Source organism: Ctenopharyngodon idella, chromosome 1 (genome assembly GCF_019924925.1).
Source record: "Ctenopharyngodon idella isolate HZGC_01 chromosome 1, HZGC01, whole genome shotgun sequence".
NCBI classification, from domain to species: domain Eukaryota; kingdom Metazoa; phylum Chordata; class Actinopteri; order Cypriniformes; family Xenocyprididae; genus Ctenopharyngodon; species Ctenopharyngodon idella.
The window spans coordinates 10,844,219-10,862,982 of record NC_067220.1 but is presented as its reverse complement, the minus strand read 5'-3'; the positions used below and the strand labels follow the sequence as shown (position 1 = coordinate 10,862,982).

At 34.2% G+C, this 18,764-nt stretch overlaps 1 long non-coding RNA gene across 1 annotated transcript; it reads right to left on the bottom strand.

The window, feature by feature from the left end:
• Nucleotides 1-15,253: 15,253 nt before the first annotated feature.
• LOC127511478 (uncharacterized) lies at nucleotides 15,254-17,188 on the bottom strand. Its single transcript, XR_007930046.1, has 3 exons — nucleotides 17,076-17,188; nucleotides 16,435-16,545; nucleotides 15,254-15,478 (listed from the first exon to the last, which is right to left on the bottom strand). It is a non-coding gene; the product is annotated as an uncharacterized LOC127511478 (long non-coding RNA).
• Nucleotides 17,189-18,764: the final 1,576 nt, after the last annotated feature.

Below are 18,764 nucleotides of genomic sequence, written 5' to 3'. Positions count from 1 at the left end.
TTCCAAATTATGAAAATGAGAAAATGGCGCATGACATCATGTGACATCAGCGATAGGCGGAGTTTGGTTTAAAGATTCTTTCTATTTGTATTTCAAACACTAGAAATCACATGGACATAATAAATACATAGTCATAAAAATACATAATCATTGCTGCAATCATCAGATCTTACAGCAGATCAACATTAGGTCAAACTGAGCATCAAAAAATTAAAAAAAATTAAAAAATTAAAAAAACAAAAAATTAAAAAATAAATAAAAAAAACTTAAAATTATGAAATGTTTCATGAATGTCTCTTTTTCTATTAGCATAAAAGGACAGTTTTTAAAAACTTTATTTCCAAAATATAGTAATTTATAGCTGTCAGATTTGTCAAACTACACACAGTAATAAATGACAATGAATCTTTAACACTGTTCGTATTTAAAAATTATTACTAATATTAATATTAATGTTATTTCAATAATAACACTATGTTGTTAACTGGTATAGTAGTGATCTAGCGCCGTCTAGTGTTCAGTCTGTGTATCAGCAGCACTGTGACCTGCTGGATTACTGAGAAAAGCCTTTGAGATTAGAGTTACATTCAATGATACTGGACTGAAAATGATCCAAAATACTCGTTTTTGGTATTATTGTGACATTTGCTCCAAAGGTGTGGCTCACTTGATATATAAAAAAGCTTTAAATAAATAAATATTATTGTTTAATATATACATATTTTTGTACAGCCATATCTTAAAAAAAAAAAAAAAAAAAAAAAAAAAAATATTATATATATATATATATATATATATATATATATATATATATATATATATATATTAATATATATATATATATAACATTTTTTGTATATTTAATTTTATAAAAACATTTCTCCTACAAAATGATCTCCTAACTCCAGACCCCACAGAAAGTATCACTTTTTTTTTTTTTGGTAGGCCTAGTCGGAAGCTAAGAGGTTGATCATTGTCAGATGGACAATATTTAATTTTTGACACGTGTGAATATGAATTAACATGTTTTTTGTTGTTGTTGTGCTTTAAAATTAAATGATCCATGAAATGTGAAGAGAAAAGGATTTTTACAACCTTTGGTCAAGCCCTTCAGAAACCCAGATGAATATTTCTGTTAAATAACTCACAGACTCATTAATGTTGTGGACGCCCGCAGGACATTTACAGGCACATTGGGGATGAGATTTAGATTTGCTTATTTTAATAAAACTCATCGAGCTTGAAATAGATGGATAGAGCACATTACATGACGAAACAGCTGACTGTGCAAAACATTACAGGAGTTCAATGAGCCGTTTACTGTATATCTGCACACCATCTATGCAGTGATTTATACATGTATAAACCACATATATGACGCTTCGATGGTTTCCTTAAGCGTGTTTAACACAGGTGTGTCAGTCAGTCTCCCCTCACACACACAATCTCAGTTTAAGTTGCTTTCAATCAGTGACACTGTATGTGCTGATCTTCACGGAGCTTGACGCTGATAATGAGGCAGACAATTAGATTAGATAAATAGATTCTGCCTTAGTGAACAAAAGAGACTTCTTTCAAAAACAGACCCAAACTTTTGAACAGTCGTGTATGTATACTGTCACGCTGCGGGTGAAGAGACGTGTTTATTTGACGTGACATAGAGATGGTGCAGGTTCTGGACAGCAGGAACACAGACTTGTCAGTCAGGCTATAGAAACAGGAAACAGAGCAGATTCGGCTGTCTGACAGACACTGTGGAGACACTGTACATCACTGCGAGAGACAACACATTAACACCTCGCACCCGACAGCACAGACGCACAGAAAAATCATTCATTCTGACGGTAATCATGTCAACAGGTTATGACTAAACCACACAAAAATATCCCAGACTCCAGTCACTACAGACCATAATTCATGAATGAATGACTGAATACACATCCACATATATATTCCAAAACAGTCATGAAAAAATTATGAATTATATGATACGATGTCTTTGAAAAAAGAGAGACAGCAGCAGATTTAACCTTTCGGTTTGTGTATTCTCTCCCTCTCTCTCTCTCTGTGTGCGGTAAAGGAAATTGGTTTGAGTTTGCGGTTTGTTGGACACGACCAGTGACAATCCGGTGTGGGAATGTGACATTTCTATGAGAATCGTGGGGCGAGTTGAAGCAATAAGAGCAGATGTGGAGCTTACTGCTTAATCAGAACAGACAGATGCATTATTGTCCCCAGAGCGAGGAACATGTCCCATGATCACAGAGACACGGGCGCTTCTGTGTTCTGACATTACTGTGCATCACCCACACAACTAATTTAGCAAGGAGTTAAAATGAACTACGACTTTTTACTTCCTGTAGAGGAAAATATGGTATAAAATAAGGCCTGAAATCAACTCTTAAATAACGTTTTTCTACAAATAATCAGTATTATGCTCATTAACTAAAATCCTTTACAAATATTACAAAAACATTTACATTCATTTGAATAAAATAAACTTTAACTGAAATAAAATAAATTATAAAAATAATATTTTTTCCAGTTAGTTGTAATTTTTTGTTTAGTTTAATTTAAAAATTAAAAATTTACTAAAACTGAAATTAACCAAACTAAAATAAAAATAATACAAATTAATTAGACATATTTAACCCTCTACATTTTATCATGAATAACGTTTTATATTTAATATTTTTTATTTTGTAGGGGATTTTATGATATTAAATTATATTTATGCAGTAGTTATGATCTATTTATTCACTTTTATGAGCATAGACCTGCAATGAAATTTCCAACTTTAACAGTCATAAATCTTGAATGCTTTGGATCACAGACTTCAGTTTGGTCTCTTCTTAAAGAAGACACTTTATTAGGCAGATTATTGCTGAAGTGAAGAAAGTTATAGAATTTTAAGATTATTGTTATGAAAAATGCACAAAAATACTATTTTCAATTTTTATATGAAATATATATTTCCCAAAACATGTTTTACTCTAAAACTGTGAGAAAATCAAAGCCATAAATCTAAACAATTTGTGTTCCAAATTTGAGGTTGATATCTCAAAAAATGAGCTTTCAGTAAGATTTTGTTTGGGTGCAGTACCAAAGGTTTCCACTAGATGAAATTCACTTCCCATCCATTTCCAATGACTGTGAGGAGTACAAGTGTGACTATTTTTTTCAGGACCATTTAACCTTTTCGAATCATGCCCATGATTTTTTTGTTTTTACATAGCAAGTGCCAAAGCCTTTACCAAGTTTCGTACCATTCTAAAACAGTAAAAAAAAAAAAAAAAAAAAAAAAATCATCATTTTAGCTGTGTGAGATTCTCCAGCTTTGTTGCTGTTGAGCAACCGATGCGCAAGCTGTTAAAACTCCACCCTCTTCTGGAAAGGGGGCTGGGAGCAGCAGCTCATTTGCATTTAAAAGGACACACACAAAAACAGCATGTTTTTGCTCACACCCAAATAGGGGCAAATTTGACAAGCTGCTCTTTTAATTCTTTAAAATAAAGAATATAAAATTACATAAATTATCCTTGAACTGATGAAAGTAGTTAAAGTGAGAAGATTACATTAAAAACATACATTTTAACATTAGACGTATAATTTTGATGTTAAATCCACTATTGTTTCAAATAACTTGTTCTGTATCTATACAGTATTTAATGCAATTACATCAGAAATAACTGTAATTAAATTACAGAACAATTAATCTCTTTACTTTAAGGGAAACTAGGAATTTATTACTTAGCAATGCATTATACACAACACTGGATACTAAATTAATGAAACTAAAATAACACTGAGTCAGACTACAAATCACAGCAGTTTATTTTCTATTAGTTTTAAAGTAGAATTTGTGTAACATTGAAAGCTGACATGCAATGAAATTTCTCCATGAAATCTTTGTAATGAGACCCAGAAAAGAAGAAAATGATCTCCAATAAAGCATGAAAAAAGTAAAACCCAATTACTTGTGTTATGATCATATGTGCTTGATTACAGGTGCTCACGATCTCCAACATTAACTCACACGTCACACTGAGAGGAGAACAACAAAACGGAGTTAAATAACAACAATAATAATAATAATATAAAAAAACAGATCATGTACCATCTGCTGAAGTGTCATTCAGAGGGCATCAGAGGTGAGATGTTCGCCGCGCCGTGATGTTAAACTCATTATTACAAACACACAGCCAGATGTTTGAGAGTCAAACCAGCAAGGACACGGCCGAACCATCAGGTACATTGACCGTCACATAATCGCTCATTTATTCACAACCTCTTCTCTAATATTGCTATCCCGCACCTTTTTAACACTGGATTTCAAGTTTATGTAGCCTAATTTCACAAACAAACTCATAAGGTTCAAATTTATGATAATGTGTTTTCATGTTGCATTCTAATGAATGGAAGAAAAGATGCAATATTTGAGTCTCTCTGATTTTTGTAGGATCACGGGTTTGTTTTATTGTGTTTACTAAAAGAGCAAAAGCGTTACTCTCGTCTGCTCCACCTCTGAACACACAAAAAGCTTCAATCAAGCCCTAAAGATGTTTAATGCATGTTGGATTGCACATTATTTCAGTCAATTCTCTGAGGAAAGACGGAATAATAGATTCAGAGAGAGCTGAATCTAGTTTTACTGCCTGGCTTAAAACGATGGGAAATTAGGGCTCATTTACAGGCCGCTTTTGTCTATAAAAGCAATTAGTCTTTCTCTGCTAGAATACAGATCACAAGGGACCACGTGTACAAGGAAGAGCTTCGTTTGCCTGCTTTATTGTTCATATATCGGATTTGAACAAACAAACTTCTAATTTGGAGGCAAATGTGTTACTGTTGGACTGTGAAAAATAGATTGATCTGTTATGAGAAATGGCAGGATCCAGAATTGATTGAGATTGGGATTGTGTTCTAGTGTGGATACCTGCCGGTTAAACTAGTTAATAAGCTTTCTGTGGACACCAGCATCCAAAACTGGACTGGTTGAGCTTGCTGACAGGATGTCAAAACACTACGTGACGTTTCCATAGAGACCGAAGGAAAACTAGAGTAATGAATGGCGTGATGTAAATCAATACACAGTTATGAGGGCACGCTAATTGATTTTATTAATGAAGTGCGCCACACTGTAGAAGACAAACAGATTGAAAATTATCATCTGCACTTGAGCCGTACAAAGCAGAGATGAGATGAGATGATCTGAGATTCGACGAGGTCTGTGCGGTCACGTCAATACGCTGTCAAATGCAAAGAATGTATCGAAGTCCAAGCTTCATCTGGATGCACAGCAAACATCTTTTAACCTTTATTTAAGCAGGAAAAAATCTCTTAAGAACAAGATTCTTACTTAGAGCGAAGGTCTGGCAAGATGTTATCTTCTTGAAGTATCATTATTAGCCTCAAGTGTAGTCCACCAGTTATTTTAGTATTATTATATACTACAGGATTTATTAAAGGTACGCTATGTAACTTTTTTTGTTCAAAGTTAGCAAAATTTAAAAAACGAGACAATAATTCATCAATCCTTCTTCCAAAATGTGTTTTTGTCTTACCCTGATTCACTATGGTAAGCCTATTATAAGTGTTTATATTTTAAAAAAGGCAGGGTGGTTTTCGTGGGAAATTGGATGTTGTCATATCCGTATAGAGAAAAGTTGCTCCGGCTGCTTTGATGCGTATGTTGTGGGAGGGGCATAGGTAAGACGTCACAACAAGCGAGAAAGGTTGACATGAAGCAGCTGAATCTCCAGCCTTTGGGGAATGACCTGTTTTAAACAAACCCTGAACAGAGGAGAGTCTTTTTTTCTTTTTTAAGGTTTGTTTTTGTTTAGCTAGGAATTTTTTTTAACGGAAATAGATTTTGGTCTGTAGAACATTATTCTAACATTACTCTAATGTTCCCAGAACGTTAGTTTTTGGTTCCCAGAACGTTCTTTTTTAAGGTTTGCTTTTGGTTAGCTAGGAAAAAATTTTTAACGGAAAAAGAACATTAGATTTTGGTCTGTAGAACATTATTCTAACATTACTCTAATGTTCCCAGAACGTTAGTTTTTGGTCTGTAGAACGTTATTCCAATATTACTCTAACGTTCCCAGAACATTCTTTTTTAAGGTTTGTTTTTGGTTAGCTAGGAAAGTTTTCTTAACAGAAATAGAACTTTAGTTTTTGGTTACCAGAGCGTTCTGTTTTAAGGTTTGTTTTTGGTTAGCCAGGCAAGTTTTCTTAACGAAACAATAACACTTTCGTTATTCTAAAGTTATTTTAACATTCCCATAACATTATTATAACATTCGCCTAATTTCTTTACTCCGATGTCATTACCCCGCTGTATGTCAGAAATCACCCAGCACACCAGTATAGTACAAGCGGTATGGAAGATGGATCTGTATATGGACGCCTATAATCAGTATTACTCAACAGGTGAGTAAGGTATTTTATTTTTAAGATAAATTGCCATATGTAGCTCTAACAGAGTTCACTGTAAAGCATTATCTATTGTGAAGGGTCATTTCATTGTAGTTGTTGTAGCGCTGTGCTGGAATTTATTTTCAAGGAAGTACCATGTCTATTATGTCTATTCAGCTAGTCAGCTTGAGATCCTTTCCATCTAAAAGGTTATATGTATTAGTAGTGTACTCGTATATCTCTTAAGCCTAGTATGTTTTATGAGCAGTAGGATAATAATATTCATCCGCACAGTCAGGCAGAGCCGAAGCACAACCACAACAATGTTCTTCTGCAAAATGCATGTAGTTTTGTTTTTTAACCGCTAGAGGGCCAAAAGTTACATAGTATACCTCAATTTAATTATAGTTTACATTTTAGTAATTTTGTTATGTGCTTTTGTTTTTTATTTTATATTTCAGCTTAAATGTATTTTTTATTTCAATTTTAGCAATTTTAGTACTTCAACTACTTCACGTATAGTTGCCAAAGCAATCATTTTTGTTTACATTTTTTGAGTTTATGTTTTCATCTAATATTTATTTTTAGTTAACCATAACAACACTGCAGGACACAGAAGTTACACAAGATTATTTCTGAGAAGAATTGGTATTTTGTAAGGGAAAAAAAAGAATCTAACATTAGCATAAAGTGAATACAAATATATATCCTTCTTAATTTTAAGTCAAATGGACTTGAATCTGAATACTACACTGTACTGCATGCTTTTGAAGTAAATGAAAAAGCATGTAGTAATATGCAAAGAAAAATGCACGTGATGTGCATTTTCTTTTTAATTTATGATAATATGCATATTTGAGTATTTATAGAGAATATGCATACTCTGCACAAGAATATGTAATATAAACTATTCATGTTTAAAAAGAGCAAGAAATTAATTGCACTCTGAATCGAAGCAGCAAGACATTTTCAACTACATCATCTTGCATTATGCGCCGCAGTGTGTGAGAGTAGTGGAAAGCACACATCACAGGCAGTGTAAATGCAATTTGTTTTCTTATGCTTTGAGTTGTTGCTCCGCCTTGTTGTGAATTTCTATGAATATCTAAACAGCGCTAGCACAAACACTGCATATATTAACTTGAGGGTGCCCTTGCCAGTTCAAGCACTAGATGGCGCTAGAAATCCTCTTTAACATAAGTTGGTGTCAGAAAATGATGGAGAACAAGAGAAGGTATCGCTCTCTCGAAATCTGACCATATTATTAATTAAAGTCTAAGCCTTCCCTCGGGAGCCCACAAACAAATAAAGCTCACGATCAGCCTCGGCAATTGTGACGAGGATTTGGGGCTTCTGGAACTGTGCTGATAACATCATTACCAACAACAAAGATATTTGTACAGTTGCACAAATTGAATTTAGATTGGGCATGAGGGCCATACGATTTCAGAGGCATGAAATTATTAGATGCTGTGAACAGGGCCGAACTGCAGGAGAGGTCATGATTAATACATTTAAAGCTGCAGTAATCAATACCAATTGAGCAAAGGGCGCTTGATATGAAGGGCCGGCCCTTGATCATTGTGTGCTTTTTATCTAAGGCCACTTTTCATTTCAGTGGAGCTGCTAACACAAGCACTAAATGACCACATGATAGATTCAAGTCTATTATAAAACTGATAGTTAAAGGCACTGCAGTCTGATTGGATGAGCCATAATCAAAGCTGCTGGAAAATAGCTGACATAAACAAACCTGCAGTTCAGTTTTATATTAATGCCTTCAGCTCATGGTATGTGTAGCTGAGGAGAGGTGTGTGCTTTACTTTACACCAAGGCCGTAACCATGGATTTCTTGGGACCAAAGATTTCTTGATTACTATTGATCTTTTTATTTTGGAATGAAAGATGTTCTAATAGTAGGCTAATTGTGAAGTAATAATCAAATTAAAGTATTTGCTAATAATGTTTTATTTAAAAATATGCCCACAATCACTCTTATTCGTACGTCTAATAATAATATATCAAAAACTCCAAATGTTTCTTGTCTCGTTACGCTCAGTTATAAATGACATGAACCATGTAAATGATAGCATATTTTTCAATTAAAAATGGCACAATTTCATAAAAAAATGTGGGTAGTTTACGTTACATCACTGATATAGAGTACCTCAGAGATGACGTGTTTCTGTAGGTCAACCTGGAAGTTAGCGGCGCACGGGTTCCCTCGATCGAAAGCCTATTCATTTTTCCCAAAGACTTTTGGAAAATCGCAAAAAATAAGCTCTGTGTTTAACAAAGGGTTATGATACTTACACGTTTTGTCCATCAAGATAATCTTCACAGATGAACATAACTTTTATGAAGTTTGAAGCCTAAATGCAGTCGCCAGAAGTAAAAAGCTAAAGGTAGGCTATAAACTAACTACACCGCGGTCGCTCGACTTCAACGTCACCATCACTAAGCTTCTGACAACTCTTTCAGTTTTTATCTAAAAACTTTTTCCAGCACGTTTGAGTTAGAATAGCTTATAAGAGTACAATTATGAGGCTGTAAAAGCAGACTGAGCTTACCTTCTCAGAGTGATGACGTTTAATGTCCCCGACTGCCTGTGTAGTCCCATTTAGCCACTTGTTAGCAACCGCCTTTTTCAAGACACATAACAGCAAGTGGGGTAATACTGATTCATTTTATGTCGCAGAATAAAACGTGAAACTGTCTTGAGCTTGCGTTCACCACAGACCTTATTTAAGCCATTTAACCAAAATCCCATTCAAAAAACCCATTGACTTTGGGGCGATGGAACCGGAAGTGCTAAAATGCTAATTCACTCCCGCATTTTGGCCTACAAAGTGATGTATATATATACTTCTGTGGACGACCTGGACGTCTCTGTGAGATGGTTGCAGTTCCATCTTTTTTAAATTTTTGTATCACTTTTGCTACAGTATTCTGACTGATAAGTAAAGCTTTGCTGATCTTCTTGTAGCCTTCACTTTTCTGGTGTAAAGAAATTACTTTCTTTCTCAGGTCTTGTGACATTTCTCTTCCATGTGGTGCCATTGCTGACAGCATGAAATGGGAAGGGGTTTTAACACCCTTTTATAGTCAACTGTCTGCTGGACACCTGTGTAATGAATAATTAGACTCACCCGTGGTTGAATTCTTGTTAAATTAGACATTTGTAGTCTAAAATTTAGCTTTGCTCCAGAGACTTTCAGTGGGGTGTACTCATTTTTGCATCACCCTAATTTGAGTAAAACTGAACATTTTGTGTCAACATTTTGGAAAATGTTTTTGTGTCCATTGAGCTATTGTTTAAAATGTTACTTTTCAAAGGGGTGTACTCATTTACGCTGAGCACCGTGTATATATATATATATATATAAATATATATATATATATTATTTTAATGAGAAATTACAAATTATAACTAATTACATATATTCAAGTAAAAATAAGTAAAATAAATAAAAAACTTTGTTACATAATATATATTTTTGTAAAACATTTCTTGTATTATAAAAAAAAATGGTTTATATTTTTTGTACATGTAGATATCAGTTGCCACTGGTCATCATTGACTATGATTTCAGTGAATAATGACCTACATTTTGTCTGTTCCTCATACAAATGCATATTAAACAGACATGGAATATACTGTAATACTGCTCTTTTGGTCATATCAGAGCTTGACAGTCCCAGTCCTCATTCACTTTATAGTCCAAGAGTGTCCAGGATATCCTAAAATTCTCTTTCGGTGCTCCACATCATTTCCGGTCGAACGATTCCCTTTACAATCAGTTGATTTGACACAGGTAGCTGTCGCTGTGTGCATCTCTACAGACAGGCCGTGCCACTGCCGCCCCACAATCCCCTAGGCTGACCGGAGGAGAGATACGTGTACGAACACGCAAGGTCTCGCTAATTGATGTAAACAGAGGAAAGCTGAGTCAGCCTTTAAGGGCAGCGCTTGCGTGATTGTGTGCATGTAATGAGCTGTTCCATTATGTGTGTGTGTTTTATTCGTGAATCCCGTGGGCAGATTGCTTGAATTAATGTCAGCTTTTACTCGCCCTCTATTTTTACGTTTGCTAATGAGACATGAGACTGGAGAAATGTAATTAGAATATCTAAATCAATTAGACCACGTTGTTTCTACCACATCAAAGCCCAATACAGATTTTCATAATTTTATAACTCATGTTGTACATAAACGCCAGCCCTCCTCCTGTGATATATCTAATTCACATTTCCATTAAAGTGTGGAGCTTAAAACGTTATGACCACCTCTATTATTTTTACAGCAGCGGTATAATTCTTCAGTGTGTTACAGTATGAGTTCAATAGTCTCCGTCCGCTGACCGTCTCATGTACTGTATATAGAGTGCAACAGTCGGATTCCGGAAGTATAGACTCCTTTCATTTTCTCCATAGGGAAATAGATTTTTAACAATAACTTATAAACCTTTAAAGGGTTGATTATGTTTTCACTTTTTTAACTTTAGTTAGTGTGTAATGTTGCTGTTTGAGCATAAACAACATCTGCAAAGCTACAATGCTCAAATTTCAATGCAAAGGGAGATATTTTCTTTTAAAGAATTCTCTGTTTAAGGACTACAACAAACGACTGGAATTTGTAGAAGGAAGAAGGAAAAGAAGAGGAAGAGTTGTTGTAGTAGAGTGTTGTTGCCATGCCGTCATTTTACGCCGGACTGCTTCACAAACGAGGGTCAATTCAACGCTGGATTAACATGACAGCACATGCTAGTTGATGAGTTGAATAACTCCACAGCAACTACATAAATTTATCCACTAACCATTCAGAAACATCCAGATGCATTCTAAAAGTTGTAAGTTCTTCCTGAGTCTCTCCATCAGTGCCATCTGTTATAGCCCCACCCTCTTTTGGAAAGCTGGCCTTGAGCAGCAGTTCATTTGCATTTAAAGGGACACACACAAAAACAGCGTGTTTTTGCTCACACCCAAATAGAGGCAAATTTGACAAGCTATAATAAATGATCTGTGGGGTATTTTGAGCTGAAACTTCACAGGCATATTCTGGGGACACCAGAGACTTATATTACACCTTGTAAAAGGGGCATAATAGTTCCCCTTTAAAGACAACCTTACTGTGAGCTACGAGGCTGTTAATCAATGGTATTTGCTTCTGTTGAAATCATTAGCCCACTTAGTTTTAAAATAATCATGTTTAACAGTGGAATTCGTGGTGAAAAACTACATTACCCATGATGCTGTACACAAAATTATCACAATCAAAGAGTCGAAACAAACAAAACGTGTCAAAAGATCTTTAGCTTCACCCACTCCCATGAAGCACCACAAATGACATAATCACCCTACACTCAGTTGTAGTTTACTTCCAGTTAGTAATTTTAGTGCTTAAACTTATTTTAGTTAGTTGCCAAGGAAACATTTATAATTTTGTTTTAAATTTTCATCTTAAATTTATATTTCAGCTTCATTTCATTTAACAAATACTATGTGCATCATATCAGTTAGAGTCATTATGAAATCAAAATGGACAATTCTTGACTTTTTTTTTTTTTTATGGAATATTCTTTATAAATTATTTATCTGTGCACATCATTATTTTTTTAAATTCATGTGCCCTCATCATCTTTAATCAAAATAACTTCCCCTCCCTCTTGCAGCTCTTCTCTTCTCTGATGATATGAGGGCGGGGCAACCTGTCACTCACATGAGATCCACCAATAGCAAACCACAACCATCCAATCAATTCCCCATGGACAAAATCAAGCCCCGCCCTACATTTGTTCTTGTTCCAGAAGCCGTTTCATTCAGATATACATCACAATAGGGAAGAAAAGAAACACAACTTCTGTTTCCTGCTGACTTTAAACAAACACAGCTCCTACTAACAGCTCTTGAGGACTCATTTGTCCTTGCAGCATGAACATGGTATTTTAGGGACATTTACTCCCAGTAGGGTTGATCACGCTCATGGATTCAGAAGAAATCAATGATGATTAGAACCTCAAATCCGAAGCAAGGGACTTTGGATAATTGGTCTGGGAATCACAGGAATTAACAGCCTTCACGTCTTCTCAGCTGTGATGGTCTCATCAAAGAGCAGCGGTTACGGTTCAGTACGTGTTTGACAGCAGAAATGACAAGTTTAAGTCTGGTGGCTTCACTGGAAAACATTCAAAATTAAACTAAATAAAGCATTTATCTATTTATTTATCTCTGGCAGATTTGCCATTCCAGTTCATAGTGACCAGTTCAAAGTAAATAAATAAATAAATGTAAATATATATATATATATATATATATATATATATATATATATATATATATATATTTTAATTGTCTTATTATTACTTATATATATTTTATATATATATATATATATATTTGAATTTTCTTCTTATTAGTTTACATTTCACTGCAAGTATTTGGTATATAACTATGTATGAGTAATAGGGCTGGGTATTGACACAATTTTCACGATTCGATTCGATTTCGATTCGATTTGATATCGATTATTTTGGATGTAGTTTATCAGTTACAGTACATGGCAAATTTTCTAGAGGAAAAAAAATCTCTCAACTAATGCTGTAAACTACACATGGGAGGCAGTTGGTACTACTTTACTATATTAATGAAGGTTAAAATTAACTTATTTATACAAACACTTAAATTACACTTAATTATGTTTTTTTTTTAATAATAAATAAAGTTTAGAATTACATAATCATATTTCTACTCCAATTCGTTTTCCGAGGTTGAAACACTGATTGAGCTATTACACAAGACATGATACGGATTTCGGTAAGTTGTACTGTATATTTTAACATACCTTCAGATGTTTAGTCATGTTTATTTCACGTTGTAACTGGCATTAAAGTGGAGGAGAGGATCAGTTCACATGCGCTCCGTGCTGCCGCTTCTCTTTAACCGAGGCACTAAAGCGATCTGTCACGTCACATTAAACAGCGCCAAAATGGTATTTATTTTTTGAATCTCATAATAAGATGGACGTCATTTGAAATCTGAGACTTTGCTTCATATCAAAAGTAACAAAGCACAAAGATTATTGTGATTTATTCAATGGGAGGCGCGCTACATGTTCTGTTCATTTATCAACTGAAAACAGACTAGACTAATCGATTCTTAAGATTTAAGAATTGATATCGGTTCGTAAAAATGAGAATCGATTAAAATCTAGAAATCGATATTGTTTACCCAGCCCTAATGAGTAATCTTGAATTTTTGACCAAAATGCTGCATAAAGTTAAGTTTGTTTATCATTTGTCATCTGAAGCCATTGATAAACAGACAAAAACGGAAGGTTTTCAGTGTGTACCGACTTCAATGTCTGTCTGTTCCTCTTTGAAATGTGTCCTTTTGTGTTCCATTGAAAAAATACAGCAGAACAACATGAGAGTGAATAAATTATAACAGATGTTTCATTTCTGCATGAACTACTGTATTCCTTTAAAACACTTAGACTACATGAAATCTCCAGTCTCAAAATTGGCTGTTGATCATCGACAGCTTTAGAAACGTGTAATTTAAAACATCTCTTAACACATATCTGAACGTTTAAAGAATCACCAACACATGATCAATTTCACTAGTGCCGCTTTCAAGTCCAAATTAAGTGTCTGAATTGAATGGATTAGGACCAGAACTGGTGGTTTTTTCTTGGTCTTGGAGGTTAAAAGTTTGACTAGTTAAAAGAAAGTAATCTAGCAACCACATACCAAATCTTAAAACTATAGCAACTCTCTTCACAACATCGCAGCCAAAGCACCACATATACATTCTTTATAAAATGTACAGTAATACATTAATGTTTTTTCACAGCTCTCTTGTTTGTGATAGAATATTACTTAATTCTAGTATAAACAGACTGTTCTGTGCTTTTCCTTATCCTTGAGTAAAGACTTTCTACTTATCTAACTTAATTAAAATGTCCTTCTGGGAGTGAGACAAGCGTCTCTCTGTGACTGCAGGTACTGTGTGTTCATCTGCTTTTGTTGTTTTTACTTGTTTAGGCTAAGGGAATCATTTTACAGTTAACTTGCTTAGCATACCTGGAAGCTGCTATTTTTATTTCATATTTCATTTTTATGATAAATACAAAGTTGCTTAAACGCAGAAAGCTACTTTTTCCATGCAACGACTTTCTCAAATGGGATACAAGAGGTATTAAATATGTATTTTTTTGTTTGTATAGTGTAGTGCAGATTTTGAACCAATTTGAATGGTAAGAAATCTAGTCTCATACTGTCAAAGACAAATCAGGGAAGAAACTGTTACTCTTTTGTCCTCCATCATAAATGTCTTGAGTCTCAGAGCAGCAGACGAAATGCAATAACCGCTGTCATGTTCTCTTGCATTGGGATGCTCGTGTTAGGGAACGTAATCATGTGAGACGCTTCTGGGAGGGAGTTAAGCCAAATCAATATGATGCCAGACTTTGGCTCAGGTGTTTCAGAACCACCAAACCAAGATTTGAGATGCTGTGTTGTCATTGGTCTGCTGGTTAGTCCAGTTATCCAATCACATCCACTGTTGAGGCAAAATCACGTGAGTTTTTTGTTGCGCATCAAGGGATTAAATGTGTTTCCATCGTAGTTTATGTGCAAGTTTTCATATCAGATCATTTTTTTTTTTATTTATCTGGCTCAATTGAGCGCATACGCTTTTTTATGTACATTTTTAAAATTGAAATATTTTAAATAAATATCCCAAATATGCGCTTAAAAACAGGAAACATTACAATTAATTTTATTTCACTGTCAAAATCATTGCAAATATAATGTGAATATTCAACATTTCACCCTAATTATGTCTCTCCCCAGATCTCTCCACTTTCTCTGAATTATATAATGTGCCAAAAAGCCTGAAATTCAAAAAGAAAGGGAAAGGAGAGTCTAAGGAGAGGCTTAACGCAGCTGGACATGTTATGAATCATGTGACAAGCACTTTTACACACTACATAGACCTTCATATGGATTATGTAATTCAATAAAGATGTTTGGCCAGCAGCACACCATGCTTCAAAAAGGCCCTGAAGAAAAAGCAAAGGGTTTTCAGTGTCTGGAGGTGAGAGGGGGCAGGTGGACCTGAAATCATCTCCAGGAGAGGAAGAAACGCTACAGGGACAAGCTGAACTGGAAACTAAAGCATACACACACACACATACACACGTAACACTGCTGTCGTGCAAGATTCAATCCTCACAGGACCCAGACCCCCTTGAGCATCAAAACAACTACTTCCAATGCTTAAAATATATATATATATATATATATATATAACTTATTAGACCACCACTCAGTGTAAGGTTTGTGCCACAGTTGCCCTAAACTAACAGTATTGTTGATTACCAAAATCATTTTTTTATGTTTCTGTAATGATTAATTCACACCAGTATGTGTAAGCTCTTTAGTCACAGCAGTGTTTCTAACGCTAACATATAATTATTGTTGTGATTTAATGGATTCAAAGATAGATCACACAAAGGTTTCATCAAAAGCAAATTTTTGGGAACAACTAAGAAACTACTGTATTTGAAAGTCAATAACAAAAGAGACTGTGGAAAAATACATACAAACAATGCCAGCAAGAATGCAAGCTGTTATCAAGGCCAAAGGAGGCCATACAAAATAAAAATAAAATATATAATTTTTTTTGGTTAATATGTGTGAATAAAGACTATTTAGTTGTTTCAGTTTGTTATTTGCCTAAAAAATGACAATAAAAGTTTTAATTTTAAACAAGTTTTTGACAGATTCCTAAAATATTTTTGTGTTCTCTTTATTATGACAGGTGGTCTAATAAATTTGTTAAGCACTGACTGTATATATATATATATATATATATATATATATATATATATATATATTAAATATATTTTTACAGTGTACAAATATTATTCTATATATTCTATTAAATAGGCGTGATAATTGAGAATGACAGAAAAAACAAATACATGATAGTGATTGAATTGAAATTCTTTCTTACCTGAATCTATGCTATAGGGTAGTTTTGTTCTGTTCTCTTCACACGTCATGATTCATTGAACACTGCGGATCCTCTTCAGCCTGCAGCTGTTACACTCAGCGATGTCTATACCTAGAGATAAATGAGAGACTTTAGCAGTTATGCTCCTTTGTGCAAATGCTTCATACTACCAATGAAACTATAAAGGAAAATCAGTTTAATTTTTATTATTACACGGCTCTGTGGAATACTTGATTCTGATTGGTCAATGGCGCCATCCAGCGGTACTGTACGTTATTCCCCGATAACAACCGCTGAAAACAGTTAACACAGGCTCATCCGGGTTACTAAAGTCTGCAGCACTATATGCTTGCTAGGAACGTTTTTTCCTCATGGAATTTTTACCTTTGGTGAGCTAATAAAATATTAAAAAGCAGTCAAATTTTGTGTAGTTATTTAATAATGTCAGCCAGTATCGCGGACTCGTTCTCTCGTTTCATACAAACGCAGCTGCTGCCATTTTGCGACTATTGTTTTGTTCACTGTAATGGATTAAGATAACAAACAGGTACGATTTTAAATCAGTTTAATCTCAGATCAATATCTTATCCCCATAATTATTTATGTGGCGAAATGCTGTGTAATATGCTGTATGACTGTACCGTATCTCTTAAATGTGTTTCTGTCTAGTTTGAACTTGCCACGCAAGCAACTGCTCTCTCCGCGGAAGCGGACTCAGATCGACTCAGATCAATATTTCGTGTCTAATTATTTACTTATATGGCAAGTAGACGTGTAATAAGCATGATAATGTACATCCATCCGGTTGTTATCTCAGAATAAACCCCTTCAGGCTGATACAAGACCCTGATTACCCTGTCGAGGTTTATTCTGAGATAACAACCAGCTAGATGTACATTATCCCTTACGTATAACACTTGCTGCCAAAATGCTGGTCTGACAGGTCAAAGGTCACGTGTTAACATTCAAGAGCAAAACAGGAAACAACAGGAAGTAACTTGACAAGATATTTTCAAAATAAAAGTACAAATGACTTAGTCTATAAGTTCACAAAATAATTTGTATTCTAAAACAATAACTGTTATTGTTAACCAATAGTTCATTAATTGTATTCAATGAAGTTGCATGTATATTCATGTTTTCCACTGTTATATATATATATATATTAAAAAGTTGTTAGACACAGCAACTTGATTTTCTGATGACTTAGTGATGTAAGTGTGTACAGGTGAGTGATCGACTATTATATATAGTGTATGTATGTGTGTGTGTGTGTGTGTGTGTGTGTGTGTGTGTGTGTGTGTGTATTTATATATATATATATATATATATATATATATATATATATATAAATAAAGAGAGGCTGTTGTCCTGTGAGCATGTGTTTGTGCTGATGTAAAGTGGTCTTTGGGCGTTTGCTGACACATCTACAGCATTACTGATGGTCTCATCACAAAGCAGCCCTGCTTTGTGATACATTACCTCTATTTGTGCCAAGATACCTAAAGAAGACTTGGGCAAAGTTGAAGTCATCCTTCCATTCAGACAGTTTTGCTTCCTGCAGTATTTGTGCTGGATGACAACCTAGATAACATATATTAGCAAGGAGAAGAGCTCAGAGCTGTTTCTGTGGAAGGTTATCATCAAACACCATTTGTTCAGATACGCCACTGTACTGATAACCGCAAGTGAGCAATCGTTTCTGAAAGTTTCTCAAAAAAGGTCTCAGGAGGCCAACACTTTCCCAAATCCTCAAAGACGAGTTTTGCTGAGAGATTACTATGAAAGATTTGCAGCCCTGAGATCAAAATTTAAGACGTGTCTGAATACAGTTTCAAACCCTGATTTGTGTTATTGTTATTTTCTTGCAATAAACATTAAAATTTTTTTATTTAAAATAAAAATATACATGCAATTTAATGTAATTTAATTCTATGCTATTCCATTTATTAAATAGTTAAGTCAAGGCTAGACTTTTGGGGCTTGGGTTTAGTTGCAATTTAAAATGTAATTTTATTAAATAAAAAAGTAATAAATATATTCTAAATGTATGAATGAATGAATGAATCCAAGATATGGTATAATGTAGTCAAGACTAGATATTATAGGTTATATTATAATATAGGTTATTTTCAATTTAAAATGTAATTTAATTCAATTAAATATAATACGTAGTAATAAATCTATTCTAAACAAACAAACAAATAAATCCAAGATACCCTATAACGTAGTCGAGGCTAGATAGTTTGGGCTTGGGATTAGCTGCAATTTAATATTTTATTTATTAAAATTAATGAACAATAATAATTATATTCTAAATGTATGAATGG